Genomic DNA, 21082 nt, shown 5'->3' on the forward strand with positions numbered 1-21082 from the left:
AATTAAATCAGAGCACGTCAAATCCCTGCTCATAATCATTCAGTATCTTCCCATTGCCCTTACAAGAAAATTCTAACTCCTCACCATGGCCTGGAAGGCCCTGAATGATCCAGCTTTGACTACTTCTGTAACTTCATTTTGGGCCACTTTCTTCCTCACTCAGTCTATCTGGCTACATTGACATCTTTCTGTTTCTTGAATACACCAAGTTCTCTTCCCACATGGTCTTTGTCTTTGCCTTTCCCTCTGCCTGGAAGCTCTTTCTTAGAACTTTGCAGTTTGCTAGCTTCTTCTCATTCTTCAGGTCCCAGCTCGAATGTTGCCTCTTTAGATATGCCTTCCGTGACCCCCACGTCCAAGACAGCTTCATCTTCACCTCCTCAAGCCCTATTATTTTCTTCCTCAGCATCCTGTTTGTTTCCTTTATAGCACTCATTAAATAAACATTTGTTTATTTGTTTTTTGTGTCTTTCCCTTACTAGAATGTGAGTTTCTTCAGGGTTAATTTAGTACTGCATCTCCAGTGTCAAAAACGATGGCTAGAACATAATCAGTACTCAATAAAATTTGTTGAACAGATAAACTTTTTTAGCACCATCTATCTATCACCCTAGATTTGTTGATGGGGATACAGTAGCAGCTAGCAAGAAAGAGTAGTGCTTAATCTTTTGTAGCTCAATACTTTATGAGGGAGACAGATATTAACCATCAGTTAACAGAATTAACCATTTAATTATAATTGTAGTTGGAGCTATGGAGGGAACACATACAGGGGAACTTGACTTTATTTTCCCCCAAGGAAGTGAGCTCTGAGATAAACTCTCTAAGTCTCAGTGAGAATAAACCAGTGAAAAGGGGTGGGGAAGATCAGTCTTAGAAAAAGAAGTAGTATATGTAAAGGACCTAAGGCAGGAAGAAGTATGGGTTTGAGACATCAGAAGTAGTCCTGGAAGGTTTTTGTGCTGAACTCGAGTCTTCTTGGACCCCCTGCTCCTGGGATTTGGTCTTAGGGGTGCAGAGTTGGGCTGTTGCCTCACTCAGTGGTTCTTATAAATTTCCATACGCATACATCCTTGTACAATAGGCACAAGGAGGCCACATTTGCTATAATTGGAAAGATTAAGTTGAAATGTTTGTTCAGAATGTCAGAGAAACCTAGGAAAGGAGGTGTAATAGGTTTTCTTTCCACTCAAACTTCTCTTCATTCCGATGTATATCAGAGGCAAAGCAGCCCCTTCTTTGACTTATACTTGCAGACTAATACTTAAATGTGTGACAGTGAAATGGTGAAAAGCAGAGTTGAGTCTGGTGAGTAAGAAGAGCATTGGTATGACCTCAAGGAGTCCCCACTACCCTGACTCCATGGTGGTCCACCTGCGATTCTGCAAAAGCCATTAGCCCTCTCCGGACTTCTGCTGTCTCATTTGTACAATAAGACATATGAATCTATCAAAAGAGGCCAGAAATTAAACAGATTATTTACAACCACACAATGAAGTTATTAGAATAGAAAGCAGAGTTTGGAAATTTATCTCAATGGAAAGTGATTTTATTAAAATAATACATAACCTGGAATTCATGTCTAAATTATTTGGCTTGGTAATTATGCTAGAGAAGAGAGCAAAATGCTTTCTACCATAGTTTACAAAACACCATCAAAGAAAATCTGAATTTATAAAGTTGATACATTGTGGGGTACCTTGTTTTCAAAATGATTTATAACAAGGTACTATAAATAACTACCTCGTTAAGTACATTTAAAATACCTTATGGTAAAGATTTTATTTATACAATACTTGACAGGAACACCTGTTGAGAGGCACTCCCAACTTGTACATGTTTGAGGAATCAGAGCATTTGTGAACATATCCTTGACCTCTGTAAACTTTAAAATATAAAATGTTACTCAAAAATAGAATTCTGGGATTTAAATCAACTTTATTTCAACTTTGCTTACTTTTTATGACATATGTGCATTATTGTTTCATCGCTTCCAAACCTGCCTCATGTTTTTCACAGTTAACTTTGATTTATTCTTGTGAGCAGACTGTTGAATCAAAGCACTACATTTACTAATGATGGTAGATTTTTCTGAAGCTCTTTTTGAAACTCTTATTGATAAAATGTCCCTTTGTTATAGAGTGCAGTGTGGTTTGCTTAGGGTAAATGTGAAGAAGGCAGGATGTCTGTCTTTGCTTGGTTTCCTAGCCACAGCATCTCACTTGGTAATAGTCTATTTTGGGTAGTTAAATCCATTCCTGGGGAACCTATCCTTTATGCTTTATGTTTTCCTTTCTTCCCTTTTTTTTTTTTTTTTTTTTTTTTTGCGGTACACGGGCCTCTCACTGTTGTGGTCTCTCCCGTTGCGGAGCACCGGCTCCGGACGCGCAGGCTCAGCGGCCATGGCTCACGGGCCCAGCCGCTCCGCGGCATGTGGGATCCTCCCGAACCGGGGCACGAACCCTTGTCCCCTGCATCGGCAGGCGGACTCTCAACCACTGTGCCACCAGGGAAGCCCCTCTTTTTTTTTTTTAGTACTTCATGCAAGTAATTTGACATGAGGAGATCTTGAAGGTGTTGACTTCCTGTGACAGTGGTGACTTCCCTGTCACTGGAGGTGTTCATTTGGGCACAGTCGCTTGGAACCATTCTCTCATTAAAGAACAAATATTTATTAAATACCACCTTTGCCAGGCACTGAGATACTCACTAGGAGTTCAAAAGGCATGATCTTAGCAAGTGTTCATATTAGGTGTTCGACATGCAGTTTTAATACAGAAGTTGACTATTCTAATGGAGAATAGAGAGTTCAACCATCAAACTACTGTGTGGTCTAGAAGACCTTTTAAAATACTGACTGATTTCTGAGAGTCTATGAATTAACTTCTAAGAGTTCTAGAGGGATTATTGGAAAAGGAAAATGAGAATGGTCTTTGAAACCAGACAATTCTGTGTTAGAAACCTGGCTATACCACCTCTGAGCTTTGAGAGTCTTGGGCAAGTCCCTAAACTTTCTGAAGCTAAGTTAGTTTTTTTTACCTTTAAAAGGGGAATATTTGGAAGAGGGCTAAATGGTATAATAAACCTATTAGGTGTGATGGGGTGAAGGAGTGTTTAGTGAAAATGAAAATTGGATTAAGCACAAATACTTCAGGGTCTTTTTTTCCCTAAATATATGTGTCTGTGGGATTGGGGGGATGAGGTAGGGAGGATGTTTTATAATAAAGAAGTAAAAGGGAAGAAAAATGTGAATACCTAGTTCACTGGGAAAACACTGCAATCCTAGACTGGTGACAGACAATGAACTGTGTGTCCTGAGCCGGCTCTGAAGGCAGGGGGCCTCAGCTTAGGGCATCCCATGTGCACCCAAAGAAGATAATGACGTTCAGTGTGTCCCAGTGCATGTGCCTGATGACAGTTTTGTGACCAGGCTTTGTTTGCAATCTCAGAGAACCTGGAAAATTTAATTTTAGTAGTCTTGATCTTTTGGACAGAAAAATTCTTTTAAAAATATTTAATTGCTTTATTTATTATTTCTCATTAAGGGAAGAAGAATAGTGTATTCCTGGCTGAATCCTAACTTGTTAGCAGCTAGTTCTTTGTGAGGCACTTGAGTGATAATTGCCAGTGTTTTGTAGCTTTTTGCCAGTTACAAATACTTTCACGTGGACAGTCTCATTTTTATCACCCCCATTTTACAAATGAGAGAAGAGAAGCTCAGAAATGATTTGTCTGAAGTCACACAGATAATATGTGCTAAAGTTGAGACCTGAACTCTGGTCCTTCCCATCATACTGGACATAAAATTATGGGCCATGCTTCAGATTAGGAGATCAGAATTTTCAATGAAAATAAAATTAAAATTGGATTGATATCTGTCATTCTATTTTATGTCAGTCTTAAGTGTGAGTGGATAATCTTAGAAAAGCTCTTATATTATCATCTAATTTAGCCCTGCTGATCAATTACTGTTTGACTCAGTTTTTCGATTCTACTCAATATGATGTCACTTAAAACTTTACAGATTATAATGAGCTGGTAAATTTTTTTAAATTAATTAGTTAATTTATTTATTTTTGGCTGTGTTGGGTCTTTGTTGCTGCGCACGGACTTTCTCTAGTTTCAGTGAGCAGGGGCTACTCTTCATTGTGTTGCGTGGGCTTCTCATTGCGGTGGATTTTCTTGTTGCGGAGCACAGGCTCTAGGCGTGGGTTTCAGTAGTTGTGGTGCAGGGGCTCAGTAGTTGTGGCTCTCGGGCTCTAGAGCACAGGCTCAGTAGTTGTGATGCACAGGTTTAGTTGCTCTGCAGCATGTGGCATCTTCCCAGACCAGGGCTTGAACCCGTGTCCCCTGCATTGGCAGGCGATTCTTAACCACTGTGCCACCAGGGAAGTCCCGAGCTGGTAAGATGTGACAAACAACTCCTCACTCACTCAAAACACACACACACACACACACACACACACACACAGGCATTTATTTGAATTTAAGAACTGTATGGAATAATTAATTTAAGCAATTAATATTTGATTATTATGTTATTACTATGTTACTTTCAAATACTCCCATATAAATAGTATGATATAAATTAACTTCAATTCATACACAGGAGTGGTTAGTTATAGTCATGTGCTGGTAAACGTTTAACAACCAGCTCTGGGGAGGGGCGGAGTCCTGATTTTTAGCATTTGTTGATTTCTGTTGTGTAAATATTCCCCCCATGGCCAGTTTCAAGCTACCAGTGTGAGGTCACAGAATGCAGAGTTGGGAAGAGATGTGTACAGTAGACTCACAGCCAGCACAAGCCAGCTCTCACATAATACTATGAGCCCAGCAGTTCTCTGCTTAGGGATCCAGACTCAGAGCACTTCATATGTTGCATCAGAGGGTTCATTGATTAATGTAAGGGATGTTAGACATAATTTGGGCAGTAAGTGAATGGTGTGCAAGATATGCATCAGGCTAAAAGTGTCCTTGAAGGAACAAAATTGAAGGACCTAACAAAACCAGAAGCCTAACATCTTCAGAGTATGTCCTGGGTCTAGAATTTTGTTCTTTGCTTCCCTATTTAATCAAGACTCTGTCACCTGCTCCAGTTAGAAGGTTTGCTGATTTTTCTGTTGAAGTATTATTGTAAAGCTTGTTGGAGTGCCTAAAAGGTAGAGAGCAGTTGCTTCTTCAAGCCCATGGGAATGAATAGTTTGTATGACTATTTTGGAGCTTTCTAGCTAATAAATATTTCTATGTGGCAGAATTTGGTCTGTGATTTACTTTCACTGCACTTACTGCCTAATGGTGAGATAGAGGAAGCTGTCACAACTTCTATTTATCTCTTATTGTGTTACCAAATGTTGAGACAATCAGTATTTAGCAGAAGAATTTGAAAATTGTAGAGGGCCAACTTGGCATACATCAATTTGCAATATCATGAAATGCCTACTATGTTTAGGATACTGTAGCATGATCAAGTCCCTGTCTTCAGAGAGCTTTTAGGTTGATTGTACCCAGAGTTATTTAAAAATGCAGTGTTACCACTCCTATTTGTAAAGTGGGAAAACAATTTGGATGCTAAGATCACACATGCTAACAGAGAATGGTCTTTATAATACTGAGGTTATGGTCAAGGTAAATACACAAATCCCTTCACTCTTCTTATCAGAGAGCAAGGGCTTAAAGAGAAACTAACAAAAGTGTCCAGGTAATTTTTAACTAGGTAGCGTACAGGTAGTGATTGTGTGGTACCTTGGTATAATGGCTTTAAAATACAGCCCACAAATTTCTGACACTCCTTCCTTCTAGAGGTGGGAGGTCTGTGTCTCTTCCCCTTGAATAGTTATGGATTATGATTGCTTGGCCGATAGAACATGGCAGAAGTATTGCTGTCCCAGTTTCTTAAAATATGACTTTGGAAACTGGCACTGGATCTGGTAAGATCCAGGACCAGATCTTAAGAAATTGGTTGCTTCCACTTCCTATCTCTTAGGATGCTTGGTCTTAGGACCCAGTCTCCACGCTATGAGGAAGCCTAAGCCACCCCATGGAAAGGCCCGCATGGAGAGGAACGGATAGGCGGCATCAATCAACTTATCAGCTTTGTTGGAGCTGGATCATTCAACCCCAGTCAGGCCACTTGGAGCAGAGGTGAGCTGTTCCCACCAAGACCTGCCCAAATTGCAGACTCATGCCAAATAAATGATTATTATTTAAGCCACTAAGTTTTGGGCTGACTTGTTATGCAGTAATAGAAACCTGGAATACCTGGTAATCCCTCCAGCTGTGAGAAAAGGCTAGTAGATTCTTCTAAGCACCTACCCATCTATTTTTCCTGTTACCTTGTCCGTCATTCCTCTGGAGGCTGTATATATATTTCTCTTGCTCCCTCATGTAAAGTTTCCTTGCTCTTTGCCTGGCTTCTCCTGACAAGAATCTACAGCGGACAAAGCCCAAGCTGAAGCAGGGAATGGGTGTAGCATCTTTAACACCAGTGGAAGTTTGCATGATCTGTAGTTTTCACAGGGGTGCTTTTGGCAAGTGAGATGCAAATATGTTGACTTGCGTAGCTCCTTTTGCTTTCTGGTTAGGGATCATCAAGTCACGTGACTGCTAATTCTTCTGGTGTGGATTTCTCTTCCAGCTCTGTGAACCTGTTCTAAGAGATAGAGCCCTGAGATGAGAGTTTAAAGACATGAGTCGTTGCTCTGCCACCTACTATGAGAATAGTCATTTGACATTTCTGGATCTATGGCAGGATTTAGATGCTTAGAAGCCCTAAGCATTGAGCATATCATGACAGCATGACCCCAGATATAACTGTCAGCAAATACAATGAAATGCTGATTTTCTCCAACTTGTCTGCTTGATGCTTTTTTTTTGAATTACCAATTGTCAAATTTGCTTATTTTTGTTCTTTTGGTGTCCCTGATGAGTCTACCTACTGGGTAACCACTGTTTTGCTCTCAATTGCCTCATCCATAAGATGAATAAGTAGATAGATTGATCTGTTAAGTTTCTTTCAGATCTGAACTTTTGATTCTGAAGAAGACTGCTTTTAATTTCTTTCTTTTGTTTGCTATGTTCTCTTTTTTTGGCCCTTCACTATATCTTTATTGAGGTATAATTGAAAAATCATAAATTGCACAACTTTTAAGTATACAGTCTGAGAATTTTTGACACACTAATACACCCATGAAACCATTGCCATGATCAAAATAGTAAACATACCCCTCATCCCTACAAATTTCCTTGTTGTCTTTGGTAAGCCTTCCCTTCCATCTTTACTCACCCAGCCACGAGGCAACTATTGAGCTAGCTGCTTTCTGTTACTATAGGTGAGTTTGCATTTTCCAGAATTTTATACAAATGGAATCATAGGGTATAGTGGCTTCTTTCACTCAGCATAGTTATTTTGAGATACAGCCATGTTGTTGCATGCATCAATTGTTTATTTATTTTAGGTGCTGAGCAGTATTCCATTGTGTAGATATACCATAATCTATTTATCTATTCAACTGCTGATGGATGTTTGGGTTGTTTCCAGTTTTTGGCTATTATAAATAAATCTGCTATGAACATTCATGTATGAATCCTTGTATGGACACATGAGAGTTCCATTTCTTCCATATCCTCACCAACATTTTGTATGGTAATTCTTTTTAATTTTAGTTATTCTAATAAGCATATGGTGGTATCTTATTGTGGTTTAAATTTGCATTTCTCTAATAACTAATGGTGTTGAAAATCTTTTCACATGCTTATCTGCCATCAGTATATCTTATTTGGTAAAGTGTCTGTCCAAAGCTTTTGTGCTTCTTTTTTTTATTACTGAGTTTTGAGAGGTTTTTAAATATATATATATATATATATATTCTTAATAACAGTTCTTCGTTGGATATATAATTTGCGAATAATTTCTCTTACTCTGTGGCTTATATTTTCATTCTCTTAATGTTTAGTATGCTCTTAAAGAGAAAGAGAGTTTTAACACATGTGAGTTATTTTATAAACTCTTTTAAGCTCAAAGAAGAGCATAGGTGAATCTGGGAAGAAAAAGGTATTAGCAAACAATTCTACAGTTTGGCATTGAATGCCTTTTTGTATAATTTTCTTTAGTTAGCACCTATTGAGTGACTTTTCTGTATAAAGCATTGTAGTATAAATAAGCATAGTTGTAAGTAAAGTTTAAACCTGAATTATGGGCCCAAAGCAAACTTTTAAAAACAGTCTTGGGGGGACCTTCAAGATGGCAGAGGAGTAAGGCATGGAGATCGCATTCCTCCCCACAAATACATCAAAAATACATCTTCATGTGGAACAACTCCTACAGAACACCTACTGAACGCTGGCAGAAGACCTCAGACTTCCCAAAAGGCAAGAAAATCCCCACATACCTGGGTAGGGCAAAAGAAAAAACAGAGACAAAAGAATAGGGATGGGACCTGCACCTCTGAGAGGGAGCTGTGAAGGAGGAAAAGTTCCCACACACCAGGAAGCCCCTTCAATGGTGGAGACGGGGTGGGCAGGGGCCAAGCTTTGGAGCCACAGAGGAAAGCACAGCAACAGGGGTGCAGAGGGCAAAGCGGAGAGATTCCTGCACGGAGGATTGGGCGCCGACCAGCACTCACCAGCCCAAGAGGCTTGTCTGCTCACCTGTTGGGACGTGTGGGGGATGGGAGCTGAGGCTTGGGCTTCGGAAGTCAGATCCCAGGGAGAGAATTGCGGTTGGCTGCATGAACACAGCCTGAAGGGGGCTAGTGCACCACAGCTAGCCGGGAGGGTCTGGGAAAGACTCTGGATCTGCCTAAGAGGCAAGAGACCATTGTTTCGGGGTGCGTGAGGAGAGGGGATTCAGAGCACCGCCTAAACCAGCTCCAGAGAGGGGCACGAGCCACGACTATCAGCTTGGAGACCAGAGACGGGCATGAAACGCTAATGCTGTTGCTGCAGCCACCAAGAATACTGTGTGCAAGCACAGGTCACTATCCATACCCCGCCCCCGCCCCCACCCCCGGGAGCCTGAGCAGCCTGCCCCTGCCAGGGTCCCATGATCCAAGGACAACTTCCCCGGCAGAACACACGGTGTGCCTCAGGCTGTTGCAACGTCATGCTGGCCTCTGCCGTCGCAAGCTCGCCCCGCATTCCAATTAGAACTACTGAACCCTCCCTCCCTCCAGCCTGGGTGTGCCAGAGCCCCCTAATCAGCCGCTGCTTTAACCCCGTCCTGTCTGGGCAGGAATAGATGCCTGAGGGCGACCTACATGCAGAGGCGGGGCCAAAACCAAAGCTGAACGCCAGGAGCTGTGCGAACAAAGAAGAGAAAGAGAAATTGCTCCGTGCAGCCTCAGGAGCAGTGGGTTACATCCTCACAATAAACTTGATGTACCCTGCGTCTGTGGAACACCTGAACAGACAATGAATCATCCCAAAACTGAGGTGGTGGACTTTGGGAGCAACTGTAGACTTGGGGTTTGCTGTCTGTGACCGACTTGTTTCTGATTTTTGTGTTTACCTTAGTATAGTTTTTAGTGCTTGTTATCACTGGTGGATTTGTTTCTTGGTTTGGTTGCTCTCTACTTTTTTAAATTATCATTACTTTTTAATTTTTTTATTGTAATAATTTGAAACATTTTTTTATTTTAATAATTTAAAATTTTATTTATTTATTTATTTTCTTTATTTTTTTCTCCCTTTTCTTCTGAGCCACATGGCTGACAGAGTCTTGGTGCTCTGGCCTGGTGTCAGACCTGAGCCTCTGAGGTGGGAGAGCCGAGTTCAGGACATTGGACCACCAGAGAGACCTCCCGGCCTCATGTAATATCAATCAGCAAGAACTCTCCCAGAGATCTTTGTCTCAATGCTAAGACCCAGCTCCACCCAATGGCCAGCAAGCTCCAGAGCTGGGCCCCACTTGCCAAACAACTAGCAAGACAGGAACACAAACCCATTCGTTAGCAGAGAGGCTGCCTAAAATCATATTATGTTCACAGACACCCCAAAACCCACCACCAGATGAGGCCCTGCCCACCAGAAAGACAAGATCCAGCCCCACCCACCAGAATACAGGCACTAGTCCCCTCCACCAGGAAGCCTACACAAAACACTGAACCAACACTACCCACTGGGGGTAGACACCAAAAACAATGGGAACTATGAACCTGCAGTCTGCAAAAAGGAGACCCCAAACACAGTAAGTTAAACAAAATGAGAAGACAGAGAAATATGCAGCAGATGAAGGAGAAAGGTAAAAACCCACCAGACCAAACAAATAAAGAGGAAATAGGCAGTCTACCTGGAAAAGAATTCAGAGTAATGATAGTAAAGATGATCCAAAATCTTGGAAATAGAATGGGGAAAATACAGGAAACGTTTAACAAGGACCTAGAAGAACTAAAGAGCAAAAAACAATGATGAACAACACAATAAATGAAATAAAAGATTCTCTAGAAGGAATCAATAGCAGAAAAACTGAGGCAGAGGAATGGATAAGTGACCTGGAAGATAAAATAGTGGAAATAACTACCGCAGAGCAGAATAAAGAAAAAAGAATGTAAACAATTGAGGACAGTCTCAGAGACCTCTGGGACAACATTAAATGCACCAACATTCGAATTATAAGGGTACCAGAAGAAGAAGAGAAAAAGAAAGGGTCTGAGAAAATATTTGAAGAGATTATACTTGAAAATTTCCATAACATGGGGAAGGAAATAGTCAATCAAGTCCAGGAAGCACAGAGAGTCCCATACAGGATAAATCCAAGGAGAAACATGCCAAGACACATATTAATTAAACTATCAAAAATTAAATACAAAGAAAAAAGTGTTAAAAGCAGCAAGGGAAAAACAACAAATAACATACAGGGAATCCCCATAAGGTTAACAGCTGATCTTTCAGCAGACACTCTGCAAGCCAGAAGGGAGTGGCAGGACATATTTAAAGTGATGAAAGGAAAAACCTACAACCAAGATTAGTCTACCCAGCAAGGATCTCATTCAGAGTCAATGGAGAAATTAAAACCTTTACAGAGAAACAAAAGTTAGGAGAATTCAGCACCACAAAGCCAACATTACAACAAATGCTAAAAGAACTTCTTTGGGCAGGAGACACAAGAGAAGGAAAAGACCTACAAAAAATACCCCCAAAACAATTAAGAAAATGGTAATAGGAACATACATATTGATAATTACCTTAAATGTAAACGGATTAAAAGCTCCAACCAAAAGACATAGACTGGCTGAATGGATACAAAAACAGAACCATATATATGCTGTCTACAAGAGACCACATCAGACCTAGAGATACATACAGACTGAAAATGTGGGGATGGAAAAAGATATTGCACGCAAATGGAAATCAGAGGAAAGCTGGAGTAGCAATTCTCATATCAGACAAAATAGACTTTAAAATAAATACTATTACAAGAGACAAAGAAGGACACTACATAATGATCAAGGGATCAATCCAAGAAGAAGATATAACAATTGTAAATATTTATGCACCCAACATAGGAGCACCTCAATACATAAGGCAAATGCTAACAGCCATAAAAGGGGAAATTGACAGTAACACAATTATAGTAGGGGATTTTAACACCCCACTTTCACCAATGGACAGATCCTCCAAAATGAAAATAAATAAGGAAACACAAGCTTTAAGTGACACGTTAAACAAGATGGACTTAATTGATATTTATAGGACATTCCATCCAAAAACAACAGAATACACTTTCTTCTCAAGAGCTCATGGAACATTCTCCAGGATAGATCATACCTTGGGTCACAAATCAAGCCTTGGTATATTTAAGAAAAATGAAATCGTATCAAGTATCTTTTCTGACCACAATGCTATGAGACTAGATATCAATTACAGGAAAAGATCTGTAAAAAATACGAACACATGAAGGCTAAACAATGAGCCTCCAAGAGAGATCACTGAAGAAATCAAAGAGGAAATTAAAAAATACCTAGAAACAAATGACAATAAAAACACAATGACCCAAAACCGATGGGATGCAGCAAAAGCAGTTCTAAGAGGGAAGTTTATAGCAATACAATCCTACCTCAAGAAACAAGAAACATCTCAAATAAACAACCTAACCTTGCACCTAAAGCAATTAGAGAAAGTAGAAGAACAACAAATAAAAAAACCCAAAGTTAGCAGAAGGAAAGAAATCATAAAGATCAGATCAGAAATAAATGAAAAAGAAATGAAGGAAACAATAGCAAAGATCAATAAAACTAAAAGCTGGTTCTTTGAGAAGATAAACAAAATTTATAAACCATTAGCCAGCCTCATCAAGAAAAAAAGAAGACTGAAATCAACAGAATTAGAAATGATGAAGGAGAAGTAGCAACTGACACTGCAGAAATACAAAGGATCATGAGAGATTACTACAAGCAACTATATGCCAATAAAATGGACAATCTGGAAGAAATGGACAAATTCTTAGAAAAGCACAACCTGCCGAGACTGAACCAGGAAGAAATAGAAAATATAAACAGACTAATTACAAGCACTGAAATTGAAACTGTGATTAAAAATCTTCCAATAAACAAAAGCCCAGGACCAGATGGCTTCACAGGTGAATTCTATCAAACATTTAGAGAAGAGCTAACACCTATCCTTCTCAAACTCTTCCAAAATATAGCAGAAAGAGGAATGCTCCCAAACTCATTCTACAAGGACACCATCACCCTGATACCAAAGCCAGACAAAGATGTTACCAGAAAAGAAGACTACAGGCCAATATCACTGATGAACATAGATGCAAAACTCCTCAACAAAATACTAGCAGGCAGAATCCAGCAGCACATTAAAAGGATCATACACCATGATCAAGTGGGGTTTATCCCAGGAATGCAAGGATTCTTCAATATACGCAAATCAATCAATGTGATACACCATATTAACAAATTGAAGGATAAAAGCCATATGACAATCTCAGTAGATGCAGAAGAAGTTTTTGACAAAATTCAACACCCATTTATGATAAAAACTCTCTAGAAAATAGGCATAGAGGAAACCTACCTCAACATAATAAAGGCCATATATGACAAACCCACAGCCAACATTGTTCTCAATGGTGAGATACTGAAACCATTTCCTCTAAGATCAGGAACAAGACAATGTTGCCCACTCTCACCACTATTGTTCAACCTAGTTTTGGAAGTTTTAGCCACAGAAATCAGAGAAGAGAAAGAAATAAAACGAATCCAAATTGGAAAAGAAGAAGTAAAGCTGTCACTGTTTGCAGATGACATGATACTATACATAGAGAATACTAAAGATGCTACCAGAAAACTACTAGAGTTAATCAATGAATTTGGTAAAGTAGCAGGATACAAAATTAATGCACAGAAATCTCTTGCATTCCTATCCACTAATGATGAAAAAACTGAAAGAGAAATTAAGGAAACACTCCCATTTACCATTGCAACAAAAAGAATAAAATACCTAGGAATAAACCTACCTATGGAGACAAAAGACCTGTATGCAGAAAACTACAAGACACTGATGAAAGAAATTAAAGATGATACCAACAGATGGAGAGATATACCATGTTCTTGGATTGGAAGAATCATCATTGTGAAAATGACTGTACTACCCAATGCAATCTACAGATTCAACGCAATCCCTATCAAACTGCCAATGGCATTTTTCACTGAACTAGAACAAAAAATTTCACAGTTTGTATGGAAGCACAAAAGGCCCCGAATATCCAAAGCAATCTTGATATAGATAAACGGAGCTTGAGGCAACAGGCTCCCTGACTTCAGACTATACTACAAAGCTACAGTAATCAAGACAGTCTGGTACTGGCACAAAAACAGAAATATAGATCAATGGAAGAGGATAGAAAGCTCAGAGATAAACCCATGCACATGTGGTCACCTTATCTTTGATAAAGGAGGCAAGAATATACAATGGAGAAAAGACAGCCCCTTCAATAAGTGGTGCTGGGAAAACTGGACAGCTACATGTAAAAGAATGAAATTAGAACACTCCCTAACACCGTATACAAAAATAAACTCAAAATGGATTAAAGACCTAAATGTAAGGCCTACACTATAAAACTCTTAGATGAAAACATAGGCAGAACACTCTATGACATAAATCACAGCCAGATCCTTTTTGACCCACCTCCTAGAGAAATGGAAATTAAAACAAAAATAAACAAATGGGACCTAATGAAACTTAAAAGCTTTTGCACAGCAAAGGAAACCATAGACAAGACAAAAAGACAACCCTCAGAATGGGAGAAAATATTTGCAAATGAAGCACCTTACAAAGGATTAATCTCCAACATTTACAAGCAGCTCATGCAGCTCAATATCAAAAAAACAAACAATGCAGTCCAAAAATGGGCAGAAGACCTAAATAGACATTTCTCCAAAGAAGATACACAGATTGTCAACAAATACGTGAAAGGATGCTCACCATCACTGATTATTAGAGAAATGCAGATCGAAACTACAATGAGGTATCACCTCACACTGGTCAGAAAGGCCATCATCAAGAAATCTAGAAACAATAAATGCTGGAGAGGGTGTGGAGAAAAGGGAACCCTCTTGCACTGTTGGTGGGCATGTAAATTGATACAGCCACTGTGGAGAACAGTATGGATGTTCCTTAAAAGACTAAAAATTGAACTACCATACAACCCAGCAATCCCACTACTGGGCATATACCCTGAGAAAACCGTAATTCAAAAGGAGTCATGTACCACAATGTTCATTGCAGCTCTATTTACAATAGCCAGGACATGGAAGCAACCTTAGTGTCCATCGACAGGTGAATGGATAAAGAAGTGGCACATATATACAATGGAATATTACTCAGCCATAAAAAGAAATGAAATTTAGTTATTTGTAGTGAGGTGGATTGACCTAGAGTCTGTCATACAGAGTGAAGTAAGTCAGAAGGAGGAAATCAAATACCGTATGCTATCACATATATATGGAATCTAAAAAAAAAAGAAAAAAAAATGGTTCTGATAAACCTAGGGGTAGGACAGGAATAAAGACGCAGATGTAGAAAATGGACTTGAGCACACGGGGAGGGGGAAGGGTAAGCTGCAATGAAGTGAGAGAGTGGCATGGACACATATACACTACCAAATGTAAAATAGATAGCTAGTGGGACGCAGCTGCATAGCACAGAGAGATCAGCTCCGTGCTTTGTGACCACCTAGAGGGGTGGGATATAGAGGGTGTGAGGGAGATGCTAGAGGGAGGAGATAGGGGGATATATGTCTACATATACCTGATTCATTTTGTTATACAGCAGAAACTAGCACAACGTTGTAGAGCAATTATACTCCAATAAAGATGTTAGAAAAGTAAAGAAAAAAATAGAAACATTCTCCAGTTTAGAGAAAACCCTTACTTTCATGGTTCTCTCTGTATCATGTCTGGTCTGCAAACAGTGTAAGCTAAAAAGCCTATGCATACTATCTATATATCTATACCTATATCATAATCCATGTCTACTTATATTTCCTTGTATGTATGTATGACTTGTAGAAAACAATATAACTTGCGTTCACATTCAACTTATGTCTTTCGTCAGACACAACCATTGCGGAGACTGTTACAAACTTAGATGTAAGCTAAATGATGATATGAAAGTACATGTCACAATGCCAATGCACTTTACTCCACAGTAAAAACATGGATCTTCCTTCAGGCCTTTATCCGGACAATTATTTATAAAGTAAGATAGATTATAAGCATTGAGGCCAGCATGTGGAATAACAGTTTACAATGGTGGGAGGAGAGAGAGAGAAAATACAGATCCAAAAACTACAATGCACAGAAGTCTGGATTTATTTTGAATAGCTACAGTAAGAATAAAAGCATGAATTTTGCCGAGGACCTTGAGTCATCAAAAGTTTATATATTCATATATATTTAATAAATATTTATATATTTATTTCAGAAATTGTTGGAATAAAATATAAGTTCTCAAAGGGAATAAAGTTTTTAAGGAACATATAATTAAATCCTGGATAATATAAAAGAATTTATATTATGACATAACCTGAGGCTATAAAATGTGTAACACTTTTGAAGAATGGAGCCAGAGCTCTGAATGAAGTTATGATAGAGAGTTTATCCTGAAAATGCTTCACTCTAAATATTCTAAGTACAGAATAGGAAGATACAGCTAATTTTAAGTGAGAAAGGAAGTTATTGAATGGATTTCTAGTGGATATTGAATGGATGGTGACAGTAATTGAAAAGAGATATTCTCAAGCAATATTAAACTTCATAATATTAAACTTTTTATGTAACATTTGAAAAATTTGATCTAAAAATTTAAGAACAGGTAGGATTTCCTTCATCATTTGTTATTTCCTCTGTTGGGAGCTCATTAGTGCTTAAAAGCATAGACTTTAGAAACAGCCCAATCTGGGTGGGAGATTATCAACCCGTTATCACTGGGTTGGCTTCCATAATCCCCAGGGTTCTCATCTGCAAAATGGAGCTAGCAATCCCCACCTCATGGGGTAGTGGTGAAGATGGCATGAAATGCAGATAAAAGGCTTAGTCCAGTGCCTGGGTCAAGGTTTCAAATAATAAATATTAAATAATACAATTATCATTATTGTTTCTTCTAGGTATAAATCTGAAAGTGGGACTTTGCTGGCAGTCCAGTGTTTAAGACTTCACCTTCCAGTGCAGGGGGTGTGGGTTCAATCCCTGGTCGGGGAGCTAAGATCCGACATGCCTTGTAGCCAAAAAACCAAAACATAAAACAGAAGCAATATTGTAACAAATTCAATAAAGACTTTATAAAAAAATGGTCCACATCAAAAAAAAAAATCTTAAGAAAGAAAAAGAAAATCTGAAAGTGAAGAAGCATTGGAAAATTTCAGCGAAGAATACCAGGTGTTAGTATCCTATAATTTGGAATTGAGTTTTGAAACCAGGTTTTATTTTCATCTGTTTTTGTTTCTCTGATTTTAATAATAAAACTTGAGGAAGCCCTGAGATACAACTGACCACTTTTGGAGGGCGTCTCTCGGTGCTTTGTGTGCTCCATCTGGGTTGCAGCCATTATTCAACCTCCTTGACAGAGGAGGAGGTCACTGAGGTTAAGTGTTCTTCACAACGACACCCAGGTCGATGGCAGAGTTAAAGTATGCCCCAGGTCACATAACTCATTCTCTGTTCAAGAATCTTCCCTAATCCCTGGTGCCATTTGGGAATGGTTTCAAAGGCATTCCAACCGCAGAATCATGCCAGTGCACTGGTTATCAATTATTTCGTTGATCCTTTAGCAAATCCTCAAACTGATTTTTCTGCCCTCTTGGGACACAAGTCACAAGGCTGACCTTAACCGCTTTGGCATCCCCCCTCCACTCCCAAGGCACACAAAAGAGCAATGTGGGGCTGGTGATTTATTTTTTTCCCACGCAGGTCATGCTTGAGCCCAGACAGATAGAGAAGATCTGTCTTTAATGAGAGAAATGTACCATTACTTGGTCATAAATTCAACTTAATGGTAATTTTGGTAGGGCAGCTTGCCCAGGGTTTGTAGAAACACAAATCAAAATTCCCAAATTCCAGGCATATCCTCCTAGAAACTCTTTTGGCAACTCCATTCCCTTTGCTTTTTAAGGAAATCAATTTCCCTAGTTATGGTCCCTAGTTGCTTAGGGTAGATTTGCACAAGGCCTAGAATCACTGTGGCAGCAGAGAATAGAGTGAGTGGCATGCTGCTCAAATTATTTTTGCCAAGCATTAGGCCTTGACTTCAGTCGTCAAGGAGGCACAAATGAATTGACACACAGATTCGGTATACAGCCCAGAAAAGTAGTTTGCAGTAAGAACATTCAGACAGCTCCGTCTAAGGAAAGGTTTTATTATTTTTTTCAAATCCTCATGTCCTTGGCCAATTCTAAACTGACTAATAATGGCCATTACCACTCTCAGATCTCAGAATAAGTTTTTAATCCCTGCAGAGTTGACTTTGAGTTGCTGGGTTAGAAGGATATGCAGAGTATATTCAGGCACAATGCTACCAGATACCCCATCAAACTCTTAGAAATAGACTTGAATGTACCCTCTTGTCTTGTATCATATCCTGTGCTCACTTCCATCATAGCAACTAGCATCTCCTTTTGGGCTTAATTATTTGTATGTGATGCCTTCTACTAAACTGTGTGCTCCCAGGTGTAGGGTGATATCACACCTGAGTGTGTTTCTCTAGTTTCTTACCCCATGCCTGACATGTGACAGATGCACAGTCAACATTTGTTGAATGAACAGAAGTGTGAATGAATGGAGTTCATGCTGTTCTGATAAGGTCTGACTTTTTTTTTTTTGGCCGCACTGAGCAGCTTGTGGGATCTTAGTTCCCGGACCAGGGACCGAACCCTTGCCCTCAGGAGTGAAAGTGAGCAGTCCTAACCACTGGACCGCCAGGGAATTCCCAAGGTCTGACTTTTAAGTCAGGGAACCTGGTAATGGCCATTTCTTTCTATTTGGTATGGTATACATGGCTAGGTGAGACAGTGCTCTGGAAGACAGCAGTGAGAAAACAGAAGTGAGGGTAACTGCCTTTCATGGTAGAGCAACTGGAGTCTGTTAAAAATATCATTTCATTCATTTGAACAAATATATGTAGGTTGCCAATACAGCCAAAGCATTAGTGCCAGGTACTGAAGAATATTCAAGACGACTAGAAATCAAAGAGCTTGCAATTTAATTCTAAGATCCAATGTATAATCTTATCATAAATTATTTTTTCCTAATAACATAGATCTACCCAGAGAAAAGACATGAAATTCTAGTTCTCTCTGATTTGGTTTTATAGGTGGGCCTACCTACACTGCTCTCTTCAGGTGTAGAGGGGAGTTTAACTGGCACTTTCTTTGTGTTGTTATTCACACATTTGGCATGTGGGAACGTCAGGTTTAGAGCAGGAAGGGAGGCCTGGAACACCCAGGGGTTGGTATGTTTGGATCCTTATAATCCTGTAGCAAAAGTGGAGGGCTATCACACCTCACCTTCAACTAACGCAGTATTATATGTCAATTTTATCTCAATAAAACTAGAAAAAACAAGAAGTTAACAATAATAACCAACAGGCAGTGGCTTTCAAGCTTGAACAGGTATGAGAATCACCAAGAGGCCTTATTAAGACATGTATTTCTGGCCCCCATCTCCAGAGCTCCTGTGTCAGTAGGTCGGGGTTAGGATTCTGGAAGTTGCATTTCTAACAGCTTCCCAAACAATGCAGATGCTTCTGGTCCAGGACCAGCTGATCTAAGGTGAGCCCTAGCAATTACCTGCTACCAAATCTTATTCTCCCATTCTCTTATATAACCCCACAGAGTGATTCTATTTGTATGGTTTTTGTCAGGGCAGCCTTGGACTGGGGTAGAAAAATCAGTTTGAATTATTTTGTAGCCATTTGTTAGTGACTGGGCAGAGTTTTCATGTTGGATATATTTTACCATTTAGCCCATTATTTATGGACTGCATCTCCTACCATTAACTGGGAATAAGAGTAATGATAATATGAACGAATGAAAGCAACATGTAAATGTTTTGTTAACAGAGGGATGCATACACATAAAGTATTTTACTCTTGCCATTGGCCTTGCATGAATAACTATGTGAAATGATGAATTTAACATTAGCCCTTGGGTTCTTGCTTCTTTCCCTCACCTGCTCTGACTAGGAAAATAATTGTAGCTTCAGTCTGAATGGGGATATATCAGCCAGGTCTTTCTGACTTCTAGATAGCTCATGTAGTCCGGCCAAACTATCTGGCTTTCTGATTACACAGCTTTTATAAAGAGAAAAAAATATTTTCCTAAGAATCATTTTAAATTATTTTCTCCTCTCATAATGAAAGGTTTATCTAAAACCCCGAACTTCATTCAGGATTCTTCCCCACTCTTTGTCGTTCCCCATCCTTTCCTGACCCCACCCACCCCTCAGACAGCCAGGGATTTAAAAATATGTTGGAAGATTTTGATGGTGTCTGCACAGTAGGATTACACTCTTCTATGTAACGTTCGGACACCAGACAGAAAGATAGCACAGTCTGTCTAGCTCTTTGTAATTAGCTTCACGATACTGTTTTAATTGTGGCTCAGCTTAATCACTGGCTGTGCACAGATTATGCCATATAGTTAAAATAATTATGGAGATTTGATAAGATAATGCTTTGAATTCATATAATGCTTCTTTTCCAACAGGCTCCACAATTTAAAAGGAGAGAGAGCAAAAAGGACAAAGAAGGACAGCCATTCGATGCCACCTTTGGTCATTTTCTGCACCTTGCCAAGGCTGGCCAGGGTAATACACACACACACACACACACACACACACACACACACACACACACACATATTTATTTCAGGTCATCTTCCACCTGCCCAAGGAAGCATTTTATCCAGTACTCAAAGATTCTGAAGATAGTGTGAAATGATACATACCTTGTTTGCCAGCAAATACTTAATACGGACTATACAACTAGTAACCTAGGCAAGCCCGTGTGGATGCATTAGTTCTAAATCTAATTGTTTACATAACTGATGGCTACTGGCTCCATTAGCAGTTCTTTACCTTCAAAAGAGTGCAATCTGGTCATAAACCTTTCTTAGAACTATTATACAATTTGTATGGTTTATTGAACATTCATTCATTCATTCAAAGTAGCATGCCTACTATGTGCCAAGTGCTGTTCTAAACTCTTACAGTAAGTAAGTTAAGCAAAATTCCTACCCTCATGGCCCTGACATTCTAGATATAGGGGAACTGACAATACACAAACAATAAAATAATGATTTCAGGTATGATTAGTCCTGTGAATAAAATAACACAGGGTTGGGGAACAGAGTGGGGAAATTTTAGACAGATTAGGAAATATCTTTTTCAGAAGATGACATTGAACAGGGTCCTGATGGTGAGAAGGAATCAGGTGAAGATACGGGGAGGGGAATTCTAGGTGTAAGGGAGAGAAAGTGTAAGTGGCTGAGTCTATGATGAGGTTAGTGGTTCTGGGAAAAACAGGTGGGGCAGAGGGGCTGGAGGAGAGTGAGTAAAGGGTAGAGTTGAGACAAGGCAGAGGC

The sequence above is a fragment of the Monodon monoceros genome, unplaced genomic scaffold (genome assembly GCF_005190385.1).
Source record: "Monodon monoceros isolate NGI ecotype Baffin Bay Population unplaced genomic scaffold, NGI_Narwhal_1 Super_Scaffold_6, whole genome shotgun sequence".
NCBI lineage: Eukaryota > Metazoa > Chordata > Mammalia > Artiodactyla > Monodontidae > Monodon > Monodon monoceros.